Raw genomic sequence first — 21,619 nt, 5'->3', positions numbered from 1 at the left:
CAGTTCATAGCGGGTCGGGTCGGGTCATGTAGACAAAAGAACATCAAACTAAAATTTATACAGTCATCAAAAACACGTCAAACACCATTACAAACGTTTTTAGAATTGTGCCATGCAGCTTTTCATTTTTTTAAATCTATCCAAAACATCATCTAGATATACTAAACGCACCATAAGTTCATTACATTCTTACTCATGGTTTCTATCACATATAAATCGCTCCATAAGTTCATAAAACAACACTAAACACTTAAACAAAATAAACAATTATGTTCAACCATAGTCCATAATTTTCAAACATTCAAGCCCTGGTATTTTTTTTTGAACGGCCAACTAAATCACCGGATAAGCATCCTGGGATGCCCTCAATCGAGCAAATGCATCCCCTTCTCCATAACGGTCAAAGTTGGATGCATACCCGAGCCACCAAACCACCAGTTCCGGGGAAAACCCGTTGCCCGAAGGCCCACTGCGGTAAAACCCGGTTCGGCTCAGTTTCGAACTGGCGACCTCCAGAGAGGCTTAGTTCTAAACTTCATTTAACTATAAGTCTAGAACAATTAAAGAAACAAACCTATAAATAAAACAAGTAAACAAACAAAGCTATAAATAAAACAAAAAATCATTTAACTATAAGTCTAGAACAACCAAAAAAACATAAAAAAAATCAAACCTTTATACATCTATATTTTCTCCTAATTTACTACTTCTAATAAAACAAAACAAACTTAGGCCATATGGCATCTTCTTAAACAACTTATTGCCACCTGGCATCCTATTAACCCTTATTGAAAGAATTTGAGCGGGATAGTACCACGCCATTCGTCCGCTCTTTTTGCTCACACGCAATTGATCAGAGAGAGAGAGATTGATACGTTTCATCATCAATCAATTCACCAGACTTTCCATTTTGGTTAAACCCTTCCTTTTCAATCTGTGCGAAGACAATGGATCAAGCATTCAAGATCAAGGTTAGGCTCTTCTTTTCTGTAGTTTTTCTTCTTCTTCAGATTTTGATTCTAAGTTCAATTTCCAAATCTGAAATTAGGGTTTATATTGTTTAAATAGTGTCGATTTGTTAATGAATCAAATGGTTTTATCAATGGATTTCTAGATAATCTCCTCATACGATTGTTTGGTGTGGATTTCTCGCAATCAGAGGTACAACTATATCTTTTAACAAACTATCAATCTTGATTTGGGGTTTTTTTTGTGATTTTTTTTATCTTAATGAATGTTCGTATAAGCTATGACTCTATCTAAATATTAGAGGCTCCTGCTTTACCTGTAACTATCTATTTATACACACAGCGTATATTAGTATAGGATCTTTTTGATCTGATTAATGGATGCATATGTCAGATCTGGATGCGTATATCAGTTAGGATTTCATTGCTTCATCTTTAGTTTTTCCTGTTGCAGAGATATGATTCCATCTGTCACACCCCCAAAATCCACAAGCGAAGTATCACCGTAGGAGGCGTGACTGACCAGGATCTAGCCACCAATCACATTGAACTCATACGAATATGTAAATAAAACTTTCATTTATTAACATTAAGTGTTACAACGTTACAAGTAATACACAGTATACAGCGGAAGCATAATTCATTCGTTAAGTGGTTATAAACCACATGCATGAACCATTTGTCTTGTGTTGTGATTTCCATGTATCTCTGACCCATGACCACTCCAGCCTCCCAGACAGGAAGTTCCAAAGATATGCACCTAAAAGCCTGCAAGGCATGTAACAACAAATCAACAACAAAGTTGAGCGAGTTCACAGTTGGGTGTTCGTTTTAAGTTGTTTCCGAAAACATAGTTTGTCTTTAGCTGGCTTACTTGCCGTGGGGGTTACCCCATAGTTGAAAATATGATTAACCAGTTCCTTCTTTCCCGAACCATAACTAGTATCTTTATTTCCCAAACCATATCCATAATCAGTGGGGGCTTCCCCATGTGAACCACTAGACCGTTACCATATCGACAACTTACGAAAATAAGTTGTGCCCTACGTCAATGTCTATCATCATTGACTAAGTGCCCAAATCCATTAGTACACGCCCGTCCGAACGGCACGGTGTGAGGCTTGTCAACCCTAATAGCGCTATTAACTAATGACCCGCTCGCCATTGGCCCGACGATTAAGTCGATATAAAAATGAGGGACTTCATGATAGAGTTTTGTCTAGTAAGTTTAAGGTTGTTGTCCTACCCAAGGAGGACGAACGTACGTGTTCTACCCAAGGAGAATACGCAGGATTAATATTTGCATCCTACCCAAGGAGGATGGCGGTACATATCCTACCCAAGGAGGATATGTAGGTTCCGTTTTAATTCTTTAACCCACTCCCAAACACCGGGAATCCCATGCCTTAGAAAGTGTGTGAACTCACCTCGGTTTGCTCGGCAGATACACAAAGAGGTCAATCAAGCTGCTAGTGGTCAACCACGTCCTAACATGGTTACCATACAAGTCAGGTCTATGTTCAAGTAGTGCACGTAGGTTTACACATAAGCTAACAAGTTATAACACATCACGAGCATGGCAAACACATCGATCATATATCAGTAGCATACAATTCACATACCCAAACTTGTGCGTCTTTGAGTGATTGGGTTGTTATGGTTGTGCAAGCCCAATCCTCTCGTGCGATCCAAAAGATGAAGCATAAAAGATAACCGGGCCAACATGTTGTGCGTCCAGCACTACCTTGTGCGACTCACAACGGGTTGTGCGACTCAGAAACATACCCGGCCCAAAGCATGCAACCCAATACTCATTTAGCCCAAACAATTAAACAACCAATTAATCTTGTGCGGTCCAAAAGGACTTGTGCGACTACAGCCAACTTGTGCGATCCATCATACTTGTGCGATTGGGGTCTTGGGCTGTTCGGCCCAACAATTTAAACATTTTTAGCGGCCCAATTATCAAACAGCTAATTCTTTTGTGTGTGGCCCAACATATTATGCGATTGGCACAGACTTGTGCGATCCACAGTATGTTGTGCGATCATGCAATATAGTGTTAAACTCAGTGCTTTAACAGTTGTACCCTAGAATATCCTAGCTTGTGCGATTAGGAGCTTGTGCGACTGAGCTCTTGTGTGATTAGTTACAAGTTTCCTTAAATCATGAAATCAGTTACAAACAATTCTAACAGTTTCCAAGTTTGCCTTAATCGATCAAATCAACCATTTATCAGTAAATTTACATGAACCCTAACAATTCATCTAATCATAACAACAACTCATCATCACTATCATCGGATCAAATATAGGATTAACATCTAAATCCTAACTCATCATGCAACTAACCATATCATCATTATGTGATTTAGATCAAAACGTACTAGCATCTCATATCATTCTTCTTGTCAATCAAAACCGATAGACCACACATTCAAACAAGATCATCATAACATCCATTAACAAGAACAATTTCATATTTCGACAACAACTTCATGATTACGATTTATTAGCATACCTTCTAACATGAAATCCTAGTCTGACACATGATATCAACACACCAAAGATCATACAATCAAACAATAACAAAAACACTAACCGGAAGTGAGCGATGTGTTACTAGGCCAAGAAGATCACGTTGCAAAGAAAGTAAGGCTTCGAGTTATGAGGCTGCCGTCGAACAAGAGAGAGGAGGGGAGAGAACTAGGGTTTTGTGTGTGCTAAATGTTTTGCAAGATATGAGAAACAAAACTCCTACATGGTGTTTGTATGTGTATTAAAAGGGTGGGCCGAACCCATACATGGGCTGCCCTTTTGGTTTCGGGTATAATAAGTGTGGGCCGAGAAGGGTGTGAACCAAAAGCCCAAAGGCTTGTGCGATCGGATAGAAATTGTGCGGTTGGGTTCATGTTGTGCGATCACATCACATAAACATATATTACACAATTCACATACACAATATCATAACATTCCATTAAATCAATGCATCTCATAATCACATAATGTTCATACCAATTTCATCGAGCACGAAGATAGGTTCTGAAATACGAGTTGTCACACCATCCCTAAAATGAACTATTACTCCTTATTTGGTTATGATGTTTATGGTTTTGGTATTTATGTTTATGGTTGCAGGTTGACGTGAAAAGGATTTTAACATAAGAAAATTCCCTGGTCGTCACTAACTAACAAAAATAGTCATACATGCAGGTATGTTGAGTTGTATATGGATTGCCTTGCTTAGATAAATATGCTCAAATGTAAATTACTCTTAACTTAATACTTTTAATGTAAATAAATTGTATAATGATGTGTTTTTATAGTGATTTGATATGCTCTGCGTTGACATATGGGCATATTGTTGTATCCTCTCCACTATAGAAGTTTATGTTTGGATATTATGTTTAAAAGGTGACTGTTGTTTAGTTGAATTTCTTTAGTGGTTTTGTGGTTTATTTGAAATTATAATCTTGTAGCATGTCAAATGGTTTTGTTAAATAGGTTGAAACTTGAAAGTCAAAGTTTACTAAAATGCGTTAAAAGCTCTTATTTTCTCGGGTTCTACCAAATTCCATAGAACATGTTTGTTTTCAGTAAGGGTTTAGTTTCACTCGATTTCATTGGTGTCGTCCGTGCTGATTAATGCAATAAATCAAACCACTTTGTTAGTTTTTTTCCTTTTCCAAATCTAAGTTTTTTATTTAGTTCAAATTTTAAAAGCATCAAGTTAGGTAAGAGTATGAAACCAATGATTATAACTTCAAGTTGTTCTTATTGTATACAGAGAATCCTATGTGTTCAGTTCTCGATCCTTGATTATTTGCATCTATCCAAATATTGTAGACACCTCCTTTTTCATATCTTTGTTGCTAACCCATCCAAGGTACCGTTTCTATCTAAATATAGATGGCACGACACGTCAATATATAAGAATAGCTGAAGTATAGCTACATTATCCAATTGATTTATTTCTTGGGTCTACGGTCGAGTTCAGACGAATAAGATCGACGACAAAGCACGTGAAGAATACGAGAGGCGAGATAACGGTGATTAGTTGTACAACGGCGGAATCCAGCGACCATGGTGTTTTCAATGCTGTCGTCCCCTTAGTCTCTATCACTTTACTGAAATCCACCATATTCTCAACTAAGATGCCCACCATTGAGTGCAATCGACTTCGATAGTTGAGCATCTTTAGATCTATTTACTTTGATTATATGTTTTTATTGATTTATAAGGTTTATGTGTTTGAATTAGTGATTTTGTTATCTTGATTAACTGCAGATGAGGTCAAAAAAGAGGGAGATCCATATGTAAGCCTAACTCTCCAACTTATAATGGTTTATGTATTATATGGAAGTTATTTAGCTTTAACCTTTTGTTAGTATTTGGTAATTTAATTGTACACATGAGTGAGGTTATTGGTATGATTTAATTCTGAATAGTGAAAGATAAGAAAAATGGTGAAATCGTTGTGTTTTTTCTTTGTATTTTGTTGGGCTTTTTTGTTTTGTTTTTTTTTTAACTCAAATTTATCACGATCTTAAACAAAATATGAAAGAAAAAAATTTATACTAGGTGGTTCAGAGATGAAGAAGTATTAATAGGTGGGACTGTCTTTTTAAAGTAAGCTTAAGTAGTTAACCTGGTATTATGTATATGTTATGCTATGGATATTACTAGACCAAAGTGAGCTTAAGTAGTTAACCTGACCCAGAAACCGGTCAAACGGGTTGAAAGTTGGACCCGTAATATTTTTTTCCTGGAACAGGTGATAGATGGTATAAGTAAGACTAAAGAGGGATATAACTCTGCAACGTGGATGTTAGAAGCCAGTATTACAGAACAAGTACTCTCTCGGAGTTGATTTCGCAGAAATCTACAAGAACTCTGAGCTTTAAAGTAAAACCACATTGATTCGACTGGGTGGACGTGGATTCCTCCTTTTCCATGCCCATTATATGCCTTTCCTTCTACCATTAATTGGTCATCACCCTTTCTCCTTTTGCACTTTCCGTAATTGCAGGTTTGTTCTTCCAATTTCTTGATTTTCTCAGATACATTATTTGTGCATCTGAGGCAGTTAAACTTGCAACTTAATTTCTGTTAGTTTATATATAATTTGGTTTTGGCATCATAATCCACCTAAGAAAGATGGAAAACTTCGAGCAATAATTTATTTTAGACTGATATAATGATTGATAAAAACCAATATGATTCTGCGATGTCACTATTTCATACTTACACCACTATCAAGTATATTAATTTTTTTTCTAGTACCTCCATAATTGCAGGTAGTCGATACTATTCAAGGCTAGGCAAGAAACCAAATTGAGATGGTAGAGTTTCAATCTTTATTAACTTTTGCTCTGATCTTATTTTTAGCATCTGGGAGCACCCTTTAAACTATAAAGCTACTGTTCTTTTGTTTGATTTCCAGGGAGTCACACGTGATTTTGCAGGATGCATCACTCTTGGACCATGGGGTAGTCAAATGGGATATAAATGGGTTTATATGCAATGAGGCTCTATTTTAAAGATAAAGATACAGGTTTGTCACAGATCTGCTGTTAACGCCATTGAATTTCATATCTAATGCAGAGAAGGTGAAGGTCAGAAATCTGTTTTTGGTACTCCGGGTATCAAGTCATCAGACTTTGTAAGTTTGTAACCAATATCAATCGAATACTGATTGATATCATTGCACATCTGTTTTGCATCTTATCAGAGTTTTGTTTCCAACTATGCAGATTTGCATTGACGGTACTAATGAATATTTGATTTTAATAAGCGGGACTACTGGGAGTAGTAGTCTGTTTGGTGGCGTTGAAAATGAAGTAGTTAAATCTATATGCTTTATGACAAATTTGAACGTTTATGGACCCTATGGTAATAGTAATAATGGCACTGCCTTCTCACATGATGTGAAAGACAGGGTGGTTGTAGGATTTCATGGGTGTGCTAGCAGCTACCTCAATGCTATTGGGGTTTATGTGATGCCCAAATCACATGCATCAGGTCCAAACTCTACGAAGGAAGACAAAATAATGTCTGAGGCTCAATTTTTTTGTTGCTATTCATTTTTTTTTCTGTAATTTTTGGTTTTGGTTTCTAATACAGCAGGCCTTTTCTTAAAAAAGAATTACTGCTTACATGACACTCTTTTGTTAAAAGTTTTAGTTTTGTTGACTTTAATAAATTTAAACTAATACCTCTCTCTCTCTCTCTCTATATATATATATATAGGGGGCTGCTAGAATGAGAACCACCTCGAGTTGTAAGAACCGCGAGAACTACACCCCACGGGTGGGCGTTCACCATGATTTTTTTTACAACTAGATGTGTGTATTATAAACACAGCCGTAAAAAAAAATTTAAACGCCGCGGCCGAGGGGGTAGTTTTTTACACCACAAGTTTGGTGTTTTTAATTTTTTTTCTTTTTTCTTTTTTTTTTCACCAAACTTGTGGTGTAAAAAACTACCCCCTCGGCCGCGGCGTTTAAAATTTTTTTTACGGCTGTGTTTATAATACACACATCTAGTTGTAAAAAAAAATCATGGTGAACGCCCACCCGTGGGGTGTAGTTCTCGCGGTTCTTACAACTCGGGGTGGTTTTCATTCTAGCGGCTCCATATATATATATATATATATATATCCTATCTTACAGGAAACCAAGAATAATGGCTAAAATAGTCTCCGAGATAGAGCCGGTAGTCAACCCAAACCTACGTGAAATCCGTGTTGTATAAAGTGGAATCCTTATGACAACAAAGGCCCACTTTGCTTTTTATTAGTAGATTACTTCATATGGGTATGGCCTTATGAATCAAGAGTTAAATCGTTATCTACATATTCATCTTTAGATTCCTAACCCTCAAAATAAATAGTAGTGGTTACTTTTTTAAAAAATTTATATATACTCCGATTTCTGAACCATTGTCGTGCAATCATCTTCCTAAGCTGAATTTCCTATTTCATATAGTCTGTTTCTAAGCTCAAAGCACACTTACATGAGAAGTCATTTGTTATTGAGGTATGTCGTTTTAAAACACACACATAACTATACCATAGACAAAATAATAATTTTAACACACCAGGGGTGTTTTGGTAATTTCTTGAAAGATATAGTTCTAATCCGAGACATATGCTCCTCTCTATGCGCCAGAAACAGGATATGAGTGGCTCATAATAGTATGAAGAAAATTGCACCTGCACTTGCAGCCAAACATGATGTTGCAGTGGCTGGAACAAATATTGGGGAGCCTGAGAGGAAGTGATTTCTACTATCTCTAATTCTTATATTGATATGGATCAGAGCAAGCACATTTTTACTATTTAAAATATGGTATGGTCATTGTTATATTCCAATATGCTATGTTTGGAGATGCTATGAGAAAGGGAAAGGGAATCTCTGGCGGTCAAAAAGAAAAGATGGTAACTTCTGCAATTTATGCTTATTCGACCTGGTCAATACATCAGCCCTATTTGGATGCAAGTATGGTTGTTTGCAGGGGAGATGATTCTTGGTCCAACAAAAGGTTATTATATGACAAGATATCAAATGGTTTGAATGCTTAATTTGTGAATGTGTTATGTATAAGGTTGTTTTTTAAGTGATTCGCTGTTGTTTATTTGTTCAAGTGTAGTGATGCTAATTCTTAGTGGCGCTATTAATCAATCCGAGCCGTATGTAGGCCAATGTGGGATTTGGACTTACGACACATATGATTGACCATTGCAAGATGATTCTTAAGTTTAGAAAAAAAGTGCAAGAAGACGTTGAAGAGTATTTCAATCATTTTCAAGATTCAGTTGTAGATGATGACTTAGAAACTCTGCAAGTTTCAAGTGATATCTTGGAAAACAGTAAAGATCAATAGATCCAGATATACCTAAAGACTTGGTAATTTATGATTTATTATACCAATTATTATGCTTCCTTGATTGCATTTTGAAAGTAAAACACTCTTCATTTTTCTTTTATGTAACCAGAATACCATTCAGATTGCTGAGTTGAAGATGATCAAAGTAGGCGAAGCAAGAGACAAGAAGCCAAAGAAAGCACAATAAGATATTCAAAAGAAGAATGGGGTAATAGCCTCTGCACTTCATGGGTAATTTATTAATCACGTCTTTGAACCTGTATGTTTTAACCATTTGAGTCTAAAATCAAAAAGTTTAGTAGTTTTAACCGTTTGAGTCTAAAATCAAAAAGTTTAACGCCCTGAGTCCCTAACCGTTCATTTTATAACGTTTTGAGTTCAATTTTGTTAAAAAAAAAATTGGACTCAAAGGGTTAAAATTTGGACTCAAATGGTTAAAAAAACGTCTAGGGACTCAGGGCATTAAACATTTTGATTTTGAACTCAAATGGTTAAAACCACTAAAACGCAAGGACTTAAAAAGTAATTTACTCTTTATTTTAAATTATAATAACGACACCCTTAGGGTAGTGGTTTTGGATAATGGATTAGAGGTGAGTGACATGACACCTACGTGGAGGGTCATGACCTCACCCTTTAGCCTAAGTGTCACATCACTCATTTTCCTCTGTTTCACCATGCGTTACTCCAACCAAATGGTTTAATCCCATTAACTTCATTTAACCCTATTTTTAGTGGTTTTGGGTTAAAAAAGAAAAAGAATAATTAATTCAATATCTTTACATCCGGTTTACATGTTAACAAATAATCTATTTAATACCCCTTAACTCGAGGAGGAAGTGGTCTACAATGTTGGTTAATATGCCATGTCACTATGGCTAATGAAGCTTACCTTGCTACTTGCATAGTGCTTTTAGGATGCAGATTCTATCAAATTGTACAGCCATATGACATGGTGGTAAAATTGTAGTCAGGATGGCATGCCGGGTTGTGTTTTTGTTGGTGTTAGTAATTATATTTTATCTATAAAAGAAGACGACGTACTGATTATGACTTTGCTCTTTCGCACAAGTTAGTGTCATAAGTAGGTTTTTCTATTCAAAAGATGAACTTTATTAGAAACCACCACACAAAACATGACATCCCAAAAAAAAATGATAGGACCATTAACAAGAAAAAACTTTACATGTTTTAACCAACCCGATTATTAAGTAATTTATGCGTTAAAGGGACTGAGGGATAACTCTTATCAACATTTAAGTCCAGTGTTCTTTTGAAAATCGATTTTAGATTTTGGAGTTTGATTTTTAGAACCTTACACAGCTACACATATCAATCTTTTCATTCTGACTAGAATCTTTGGAAAGGGGTTGAAATATAATGCTAATTCGCTACATGCTATCATATTCTTGATATTATTCGCTCTTGATTTCATAAGGTTTTCTCTCTTAATTTCAAGGCAAGTATTTATTTTGCACAAATGAAATATATCTTTGAATATGACATGTCAGTTCAAATGATTGAGATTTATAATGAAAAAGTTCGAGATAGGCCTACTACTGAGTAGGGATGAGCTCGGTACCGAAAATACCAGTACCGAAAATCCTCAAAACTGGGTATCGGTACTGAAAATACCGGTACAATTTGCTCATCCCTACTACGGAGGGCTTAAACAAAATATATATTTTTTCTATTTGTTATTGTTTACAACCATAGCCTCTAACTATCTGTTATTACTTACAACCATAGCCTCTAAATTAGAACTAGATGCTACGAGTTTATTACTAGCTTGGTGGTGGGTCAACTGATTTTCTTAGAAAAAAGATTGATGTAGGTTATTGAAAGCCAATAGGAAATCTAATTCGGGCTTCATAAAAAATTTAATTGGTGTCATTTAAAAAAAAATATGCCATGGGCCTATTTCTAGCTCTCTTTGATGAAACACTAGAAAATTTTTACATTTTATAATGGAAACAGTCTTGAGGAATAGTGTGCCTGAGGATGTTTATCCAATCTTTAATGTGTTCTAAAGAAGAAAAGTCACAATGGGTTAGTGCTTTGAATGTTTGCTCCTTTTTGTTGTATTTTGAGTTACTAATCTTCCTCTAATGTTTCTGGTGGTCGTGACATGATATGCAAAGTTCTTTTATCATGATTTTATCTAACTCTTTTTTGTAGTTCGTTGTCATTAGTTTAGGTCGATATGAGAGGTTTATTTTATGTATCAACCGGAAAAGGTTTGGCTTATGATTAAGAGTGTAAATACTTGAGATTGGCTCGGTCTCGTCGGTTTAGATAAGCGGTTGTCCCACCACTACCATCGTCGGTTCATCTTTCGATAGATGAACGGACCACCACCACTATCGTCGGTTTAGCGGCGGCGGCGCCGCTCACAGCGGCAGCGGTTGGGGGATTTGGACGGTTGTCCCGTAACCACTATGTTCTTACACTTCATTTTATTCTAAAACATTTAATTTGATGTTCGATAGGTGGGTAAATTTGGGTTAGCATTGACCGCAAACTTGATTTGGAAGTTACGAGCAAACTTGATTTTGGAAGATGCAAATTTGATTGCTGTGATGGATGGTGGTCAGTGTGTTGAATGGGGTCACATGGTGAACTGATTAGTGCACATGGGTTGTATTCAAAGCTTCTTAGATGTGAAGAAGTGGTCAAACTTCCTGAAAGGTACATTACTAAACTTTTTCCTTTTGTGTTTGTATGTATGTTTGTGATGGTTATATGAATTGTGATATTTTTCAGGTTACCAAGTAAGAATGGCAATGCCAATGACTCAAAGTTTTCGGTTCGGTCAACAGCTGCTCAACGGTCAGATCTGGTGCGATTCTCGGTTTGGGTTTGGGAAATCTGAGCCAATCCCCGGTCAGTTTCGCGATTCTCGGTCAGTTTCAGGTTTTTGGTTTGGGTCGAAAGCAGTCAAAGGACCCGGTTCGGGTTAGCAGCAGTCAAACAAGTCAAAGATGGTCAACTAAGGACCAGTAAAGTTTAAACGTAGCGAGTTATTATTACGTTAGTTTAGATTTTATTTAGTTAACGCGCACCGAGCTCGAACCGATACTTTATTGACTTGTTACGTTTGGCATTTTGATAGAAATTTTATATATTGTGTTTATATTGTTGAAAATTGTTGGGTTTTGAAAAGATAACGACAACTTGAGTTGTCGGCTTATTCCAAAAACAGAGGAAACTATGTCCGTTTTCCGTAAAAACGTAAAACGTAAATAGTTTAACATAAAACGTAAAATGTAAAAACGTAAAACGTAAAAATTTAACGGAAAATGTAAAACGTAAAAAGTTTAACGTAAAACTTAAAAAGTTTTACGTAAAATGTAAAACGTAAAAAGTTTAACGTAAAACGTAAATTTTTTAACGTACGTAAACTTTTTAACGTAAAACGTAAACTTTTTAATGTAAAAACGTAAAGTTTTTAACGTAAAACGTAACTTTTTATTAACGTAAAACGTAAAAAGTTTAACGTAAAACGTAAAACGTAAACTTTTTAACGTAAAACGTAAAAAGTTTAACGTAAAACGTAACTTTTTTAACGTAGAACGTAAACTTTTTAACGTAAAACGTAAAGTTTTTAACGTAAAACGTAAATTTTTTTAACATAAAACGTAAAACATAATGCGTAAAACGTAAGTTGAATCAAGCCGAGCTTAAATGAGCTCTAGCCTAAATTTTAGCTCATTTAGTATACGGTATAATACTTCTTATTGATTATAATAAGCATACAATTATAGAAAAAATAACTAAATGTCGCCACCTGTTGTTGAGATGGCTGGAAATGAATTGGCTGCAATAAACTCTAACGTTGTTGCTGAATGTGTGGATGCACTGAGGTTACCACTTATTCTCATAGCTATTACTAGATATGCATTATATTTGTCATAAAGATGTAGAGGTTCGACTATTGTAGGTCTTTGGCCACAAGATTTACAAGGTAATTGATGCGTTTGGATGTCTCAAGTTTTTTTTCTTTGTTTTGTTAATTACTAAGGAGGTTTATGTTAAATGTTACTCTAACTATGTGTACAATAGCATTTGAAATATTGATGGGAAACTGAAGATTATTAGACCTGGAATCAAATCTTGAATTATAGATCTATGATTAGAAGATTCTTGGAACCGGAATCAAATTGTGAAATGTAGATGTATTAAATTGTGTTTTTTTCCTACATTTTTAGTACACGGTTAATGAGTTAGTTTTGAATTTTGATTATGTCTTGAAGGTGAACTAAGTTCCAGCTTTGCTTTTCAAGATGAAGTTTATGAAACTTGGATCAAAACCGGATTTGTTCCAGTCCAATGGCGAAAACACTCTGTCAGTATGTCATCATTTTCTTTGGATTACCACTCAATCCTACCGGTGATTACTTTGTAGCAAAGAGTATTTGTCAATTAGCATGTGTACCGAATAAATTACTTTTTATATGATTTAGTTATGTGTTAATCATAAATAACTTTACTATGATTTATTTCATTGATTATTGATTATATGTGTTCTGCTCAATATATGTTAAGGTCAAAATAGGTTCGGGTCAGTCAAAACGGGTTTTGCTTAAAATAGGTTCATGTCAATATGTGTTCTGCTCAATATACGTTAAGGTCAAAACTGGTTAAAATGCTTTATTTAAGAAAATATATATCAAATAACCAAAGTTATAAAAAAATAATTAAAAAAAATGAAATCTATCCGGGTTCTAAAAATTGCTATAAAATCATTTGTACAATAACATCTCAATACCTATAAAAAATGAATCAAAACATATTTACCTAAGCGAGAAAAATCATATTTTTATACGTTTATATTGAAAAGTTCTTTCATTACAAAGTTCATCTCATTTCCAGTATATATTATATGTTTGTGTTAAGTCACCCGCGAAGCTCGCGGGATCTTAGGCTAGTCATCATATAAAACAAAAAAAAATCAATAAAGAAACCATACTAGTTCTATATCGAAATTCTGGCGTAATATGGGTCGGTCTTGCCAGAATTTGGTTTTTCCGGCAAAAAAGTCGTCGGTCGTGAGCAGTGGCGTCAAATCGCTGGAAGCTTTTTTTGGGGCGGGATTTGGAATTAGAATGGGTGGATGGGTTTAGGTTATTTTATTTAGTTCATATTTCTTTGGGTTGGGTTTGGACTTGGGTTAATAAAAATTGTGTTATATACTTATATATTAAATAATAATCAGTGTTTATTTTTTTTATAAATTCATAATATTTGTTTTTCTAAGTGGGACGGTTGAAAAATTTCAAGGGGTGCGGGCTGAAAATTTCCAAGGGGTGCGGTCGGAATTTCCGATGAAAAATAAGACTAAAAATTATTTTTTCAAGAGGTGCGCCCGTCCACCCACGACTTGGGGTGGGTACGCCCCTGCCTCCGGCTTCCCCTTGCCGCCTGCGACGGGGCTGTCACACACACACATATACTGAGACTCATCCCCACACCCTATGTCCATCCCTTTAGGCTCCTCCCCCACATCCGCTTACATTAACGCCTACGTGACGGATCATCCTTTTTAGGACTACCATCCTCTACACCCAATAGCTTTATAAAAAGAAATTTTAGGAATTATAAATCTGATGGTTTAATTGTTTTACGGGTTTAGATGTCTTTTAAAAGATATATTTGAGGAATACCATTCTCCACACCGAATAACCTTATAAAAAGAATTTTAGGAATTATAAATGAACACACAAAAATTGTTTTGCTGGTTTTTCTAGAGGTGTACAAATCGTTTTTTTTTTTCAATAATCGGTTCCGGTTATTAACCGAACCGGTTTTTTCATCAAAGACAAAACCGGTTTTTTATAACCGGTTTCGATTACTCAAACCGGTCCAACCGGTTAAGGTCAGTTTTTAACCGGTTTATTCAAAAAAAAAAAAAAACGGTTTTTAACCGGTCTAAACCGGTTTTTTATAACCGGTTTCGGTTTTAAAACCGGTTTCGAAGATAAATATCCCTAACCGGATACTAACCGGCGGTTCGGTTCGGTTTAAAACCGGTTATAAAAAAACCGGTTAAAAAAAATCCGGTTTCGATTTTTTTTCCCGGTTTCAGTTCTAAAACCGGTTTTTTTTACACCTCTAGTTTTTTTTTTTTTTTCTAAAACAAACAGATGTAGCGTTTCTATTTGAAAACTTACCAACCAAATATTAACTTTTGTTTCATATTAGTGTTTTTTAGAAGTATTAACTTAATTTTGATACAAGTATATGTATTAATAACTTAATAACTCCTACGTGAGTTTTTAACCATAATTACATCATTTTATACCTCATCAGGTAGCTTTTAAGTTGTATGTCCTCCAAACAATGGAGAGGGATGATATCACTAGACTACAAACATTTTCATAACAACCCTTATTCTAATTTGGAACTTGATGTGGAATAAGCTCATTTATTCTAGCAGTTCTTTGAGCAAATGCGTACCATGTAACAACAATATTTTTAAGGGGCAAAACGGATAATAAAATTAGCGTTCTTTTTGTATAAAAAAAAAAGAATTTTTTGCTTTTGGTTCTATGATTTTATTATCATGGGTGGAGATACAATAGGAAGTTTATTTGGCTAGAAAGGCTAGGAAGTGATCTTGACCATCCATTTAGTTAATCAAGGGCTAAGATTAAATCAGGGAAATTGAAGGAAAGAAAAGAGGCGCGTGAATTTGTTTAGGGGCATTCTAGTCAATCTAAGCCAATAATTTCTCTCTCCTCTAATTCTCCCTTATTTTTTAAACGTTAATAACTCTTTCATACGACATTATTTTTTTATAAAAATTGCACCAAAAAAACGAGCGTTTTTTATCTTTAAAACGAGTATACTATTGCTGTATTTTAAAAAAAAAAAATTTTAAAACCCAGTTGCGTAAAACGCAATAGAAAAACCCCCAGTTACGTAAAACGCAATGAAAACAAAAACCTAAAAAATGACATTTTTCTAAAACGCAATGCATCAAAAACACAAAGAAATGACTTATTTGTAAAACGCAATGGCCAGAAAACACAAAGAAATGTCTTATTTCTAAAACGCAATAGCCTAAAAACTCAAAAGAAAATGTACTTTCTAAAACGCAATGGACAAAAAACACATAAAAATGTGTTTTACCTAAAACGCAATGCACCAAAAACACATACAAATGTCTTATTTCTAAAACGCAATGGCCAGAAAACACTTAAAATTTCTGTTTTCTAAAATGCAATGGACTGAAAACACATAAAAAAGTGTTTTACCTAAAACGCAATGCACAAAAAACACAAAAAAAATGTCTTATTTGTAAAACGCAATGGCCAGAAAACACTTAAAAATGACTCATTCTAAAACGCAATTGCCTAAAAAACAAAAGAAAAGTGTTTTATGTAAAACACAATGGACTGAAAACATCTAAGAAAGTGTTTTACCTAAAACGCAATGCACCAAAAACACTTCAAGAATGTGTTTTTCTAAAACGCAAAGGCCAATGCAGAACTGTTATGTGAATTGTCTGTGCTGTGAACTGTCTGAACCAATGCAGTTTCCAATGGCCAATGCAGAACTGTTCTGTGAATTGTCTGAACCAATGCAGTTTCCAAAGGCAATTTACAGAAAACCTCAACCCTAGCCAGGGGCTCTGCCCCTTGGACCCCGCCAGGAGCTGCCGCCCCTGGGACCCCGCTACCAGGGGCGCTGCCCCCGGACCCCCACCAAGATCGTAAAACGCAATGACTAAATCAAAATCCAGATCGTAAAAATGAAATTAAAGAATTTCTTACATGGATTGAAGTGATTTCTTCAACAATTGACGAATTTTGAATGATTGAAACACTTATCAGCCCTCGAATCAAACGGATCGAGTGATTATCTTCAAAATCACCGGAAAAAAACGAGATTTTGTATGAAATTAAACTGGGTTTTCTTCAAAAAAGCTGAAGAACATGTTTATCGGGTGTTTGAATCATTGATTGGTGTTGAAAATCGCATTATAATGTAGTGATTATTGAGATAGAAAGTGAAGAAATGGTTGAAGATGGTGGGTTTTGAAAATGGTGGGTTTTGAAGTTACTGGGTTTTGAAAAGGAAGAAGAAAGAGTTGGATTGACTAAAATACCCTTTTTCTTTATTTTAAATGTTGCCACATGTCCTAATCCTATTGCTTCCTACACTTCCTAGCCAAAATAAACTTCATATTTGATCTTTTCCCCCATTATCATTTGTGTGTCACCGCCAACAATCATCAAGCCCAAATTACATACGTGTATGTCTTAGAATTTGAGGGCGTGGCACAAAGCCCTTGCTGTATTTCACTTCCTTTGTTTTCGCAATTATGAAAGGATTTAATTCCCACATTTTGCGAATTTAATTTTTAAGCTATTAGTCTCATATTTAATATCTTTTGCATTTCAATAACTTTTTTACGAATAGAACAAATTGCCATTTTAGTCCCTAAGTTTTGTTCTAAATTGCCACTTTAGTCCAAATAGTTTTTTTTTCTCCTCTGGGTCCCTGACTTTTCCCATTTATTGCCATTTTGATCACATTGTCTAACTCCGTCTAAAAAATCAGTTAACTTAGGGGTATTTTGGTCAGAATACATATATGCTTTGTTTTTGCCATTTTCATCCAAAACATATTTTACATTTATCTTTTTTAATCATATATATATATATAATACAGATATAATTATAATTATTATTATTACTCTTAATATATTATATAAATATATATATGTAGCCCTTGTCTCGATCACCATCACACAGAAGCACTGTAACACCCATCAACGATACCACCACCTGATCACCAACCATCACCGCCATCAACAACCACCACCAGCCGCCGCCACCACTAGCATCCCTGCCATCACCACCATTGACCGCCACATCCACCCTGGTGTCTTCTTCCCCGTGTAACCCTGGAAATCGGCCCTAATTTCATTTCGCAATTTTGTGTTCAATCGGTGTGGTTTCCACTCAAAAACTATAGGGCTTTTACTCACAACGAGAATACGAGTAGAATGGTATAGGTATTACCTTCAATCGTTGCCCGGTGACAGCCGGCGGCTTTAGCCGGAGTAATAACGGCGGCGGTGGCTGTATATAGAGGGTAGAACATGGTCGATTTGAGGGAGACTAACAATTTCCAGGTTTGATCGAGTTATAAAATCTTCCTAGTTTACAACCAAATAAAAATTTGATGTTTGTTCAGAATATGAAATTGAAGATAAATTAGGGTTTGGTGGAGTTATAAAATCTTTATATTCGTATACTGGCAGATGGATTGGTTTAAAATTATGGAGCTTTGATTCTGGTGATAGATTTTGGTTTAAAATTCAAGATGAACTTAAACAAATGGTGGAGTTTATATATGAATGAGTAAATTGCCACTCTAGATCCAGGTCGTGTCGGGTCGGGTCTTAACTATCGAGATCGAGGTGGTTGGTGGTTGCGGTTTAGAAAAAGAGAGGCAAAGGTGTTACAAATGGTGTGGTGGGAGATTGTTGTGGTGGTGGGTGGTGGCGGGCTGCCAGCGTCGATAATGGTGGTTTCGGTTTAGAAAGAGAGAGGCAGAGGTGTTACAGGTTGTGTGGTGGGAGATCGTTGTGGTGGTGGGTGGTGGTGGACTGGCGGCGTTGATGATGGTGGGTGGTGATGCACCGGAGACGTGGTGGTGGTCAACGGAAATGTAGATAGAGAGAGATGTGAACAATAAGATAGTTGTTTATATAATGGGTTAAAAAGATTGGACTAAAATGGTAATTTATAAACCTTTTTATGTTAATACTAAAAATACCTCTGGTTGAAACTGAGTTTTTAGACAGAGTTAAGCAATGTGATCAAAATGGCAAAGAAATGCAAAACTCAGGAACCCAGAGAAGAAAAAAATTATTTGGACTAAAATGACAATTTAGGACAAACCTCAGGGACTAAAATAAGACAATTTACTCTTACGAATATAATCAAACATATTATATATTTTTTTGGTCAGCATACGATTCAAAGTTAGATGACTAGATTGTATTTATACTTGTTGCTACACACTTGTTATTGTTTCCACTCATAATCGGCTAATATTATATGTAGTGGCGGAACTAGTCCATTAAATTAGAAGTATCTCAAAAAAAAAAAAAAAGAATTTGCCATACAATCATACAATATAAAAAAAACGAAAATAAATAAATCAAGCAAAACAAATACCTAGCTAATTGGGCCACAATTTCAATCATATTATTAATAATTTGGGTAATTGGGCCACTGTTTCAATCGGCCTCTCTTATTCTACAAATTTGGGTTGGTTAGGGGTATCCTTATATTATTTTAGTGGAGTTAATAGCCAAAATGGTCCCTGAGGTTTGCTCACTTTTGCCACTTTAGTCCAAAATCCAAAATTTTTAAATCTGGGTCCCTGAGGTTTGCATTTTGTTGCCATTTTAGTCCAAATTTCAAAAACTCTCTTTTTTTACTGTTGCAACCAGCCTATTCTGTCCTTTTGTGCAGGGGTATTTTGGTCATTTTTATGAGTTATTATAACAAACTCAGATCAAGAACCCAGAATACCCCTGCGCAAAAGGACAAAATAGGCTGGTTGCAACAGTAAAAAAAGTGTTTTTGAAATTTGGACTAAAATGGCAACAAAATGCAAACCTCAGGGACCCATATTTTAAATTTTTGGATCTTGGACTAAAGTGGCAAAAGTGAGCAAACCTCAGGGACCATTTTGGCTATTAACTCTATTTTAGGGGTATCTTTGGCAATGTTGTAGAAGGCGCTAGGCGCTAGTCGGGGGTGAGGTACCGCCTAGGGATTAATCGGATTGGACTTTTTAAGTATAATTTTTCAAATATATATATATATATATATATACATATATATATATATGTATATATATATATATAACTTTATATTTTTTATTAATAAATTTACAAGTTTAGGAGATAACTTTATACTTTTTATTAATAAATTTAAAAGTTTAGGAACCATATGTAAACTAGTGAAAGATAGAGGGGGTTGAATGTTAAAATACCTAAATTTAAATGTTAAAATAGGTTTATAACTAAAATTTGGGCTTTAAACCATGGGTCAGGTTTCAAAAATTGAGGTTTTTTGGGTCAAAAAACATGGGCCCGATTAGTCCGATTTTGACTGATATTTACCGATTTTGTTCGACTTTTACCGACTTTGACCGATTTTGACTATAACCGATTTTTTTGACCGACTAGCGCCTAGGCACCGATTAATCGGCCGCCTAGGCCGATTTCTGCAACATTGATCTTTGGTATAAAACCAGAAAAAAAAATAAAAACTATGAATACGCACTTGAGCCGTAGCCCGTGTTATGGCTCCTAAAGCATTGGGTCCATGGCCGGCTCAACCATTTTGGTGGCCTAAAGCGAATTAAGAACTTGAGGCCTTTTTCAAAAAAAAAAAAAAAAAAAACACTATTTGGGAAAAATCCTTCTTTACCCGGGCTTGGGACTGGCAAAATAAACTAAGAGGTTTATTGTTGGTGAAGTTAATTTAATTCTTTTTTTTTTTTGTATTTTTATACAATTTTTTGTATGTGAAGATAAATTCAACCCAGCCCAAATATTATATATAATTTTTTAAAAGTTGAAGGCCCTATTGATTTAGAGATCTAAAACCCAAGCCTCAAAATACTTGAGTTTGGGCCAGCCCATCCATATTGGGTCCGCCCCTGATTATATGACAACATTATCATTAGTAGCAGCTAATATAAATTAAAAAGGTCACCTTCAATCTCTTTATTCTATCAGCGGTTTGGTGTTTTTAAAATTTTCTATACATTTAGTTTTTGCTTTGTGATTAACTATATGCTGCAACATTTTCGTATATCTGTTACAGTCAAATGTTTACAATCGCATCACTACTCATATCTTGTTTTTACTTGGTTTGTTCTTTACTTTTATTTGGGAAAATATCAAATAGGAAGTTTATTTTGGCTAGGAAGTGTAGGAAACAATAGGATTAGGACATGTGGCAACATTTAAAATAAAGATAAAGGGTATTTTAGTCAATCCAACCATTTCTTCTTCCTTTTCAAAACCCAGTAACTTCAAAACCCATAATTTCAAAACCCACCATCTTCAACCATTTCTTCACTTTCTATCTCAATAATCACTACATTATAGTGCGATTTTCATCACCAATCAATGATTCAAACACCCGATCAACGTGTTTTTCAGCTTTTTTTTTTAAAGAAAACTCAGTTTAATTTCATAAAAAATCTCGTTTTTTCCGGTGATTTTGGATATAATCACTCGATTCGTTCGATTTGAGCACTGATAAGTGTTTCAATCATTCAAAATTCGTCAATTGTTGAAGAAATCACTTCGATTCATGTAAGAAATTTTTTAATTTCATTTTTACGATCTGGGTTTTTGATTTAGTCATTGCGTTTTACGATCATGGCGGGGGTCCGGGGGCAGCGCCCCTGGTAGCAGGGTCCCAGGGGCGGCAGCCCCTGGCGGGGTCCAAGGGGCAGAGCCTCTGGCTGGGGTTGAGAAAAAATAATTTTCCAGAAATTGGCTCATTTCGAAGATAGTAATTCGTAGACAATTCAGACAGTTCACAGAAAGTTTTATGTGTCCATTGCGTTTTAGAAATAATAGAGTTTTATGTGTTTTCTGGCTATTGCGTTTTAGAAAAAACACATTTTTAAGTGTTTTTAGTCATTGTGTTTTAGGTAAAACACATTTTTGAAGTGTTTTTAGTCATTGCGTTTTAGGTAAAACACATTTTTAGGTGTTTT

General features: G+C 35.3%; 2 long non-coding RNA genes across 9 annotated transcripts; both read left to right on the top strand.

Moving 5' to 3' along the window:
• The first annotated feature begins 4,624 nt into the window (after window positions 1–4,624).
• On the top strand, window positions 4,625–7,188 carry LOC110878511. Of its 4 annotated transcripts, none has more exons than XR_004867112.1 (6): window positions 4,628–4,853; window positions 4,965–5,153; window positions 5,255–5,283; window positions 5,742–5,996; window positions 6,265–6,309; window positions 6,411–7,188. It is a non-coding gene; the product is annotated as an uncharacterized LOC110878511 (long non-coding RNA). The 4 variants fall into 4 exon arrangements; XR_002558042.2 differs by having other exon boundaries at window positions 4,629–5,153; window positions 6,411–6,629; window positions 6,721–7,188; XR_004867114.1 differs by having other exon boundaries at window positions 4,625–5,153; window positions 6,248–6,309.
• A 435-nt stretch (window positions 7,189–7,623) lies between these two features.
• LOC110878512 lies at window positions 7,624–11,987 on the top strand. 5 transcript variants are annotated; one of them, XR_004867110.1, is made up of 6 exons: window positions 7,624–8,004; window positions 8,143–8,509; window positions 8,613–8,874; window positions 8,964–9,085; window positions 11,344–11,542; window positions 11,618–11,987. It is a non-coding gene; the product is annotated as an uncharacterized LOC110878512 (long non-coding RNA). The 5 variants fall into 5 exon arrangements; XR_004867109.1 differs by having other exon boundaries at window positions 8,137–8,509; XR_004867111.1 differs by having other exon boundaries at window positions 7,624–8,509; window positions 8,964–9,062; window positions 11,618–11,986.
• The last annotated feature ends 9,632 nt before the right edge of the window (window positions 11,988–21,619 follow it).

This window comes from Helianthus annuus, chromosome 9 (assembly GCF_002127325.2).
Source record: "Helianthus annuus cultivar XRQ/B chromosome 9, HanXRQr2.0-SUNRISE, whole genome shotgun sequence".
Lineage (NCBI taxonomy): Eukaryota > Viridiplantae > Streptophyta > Magnoliopsida > Asterales > Asteraceae > Helianthus > Helianthus annuus.
The sequence above is the reverse complement of the archived record's forward strand: the minus strand, read 5'-3'. Positions and strand labels throughout refer to the sequence as shown.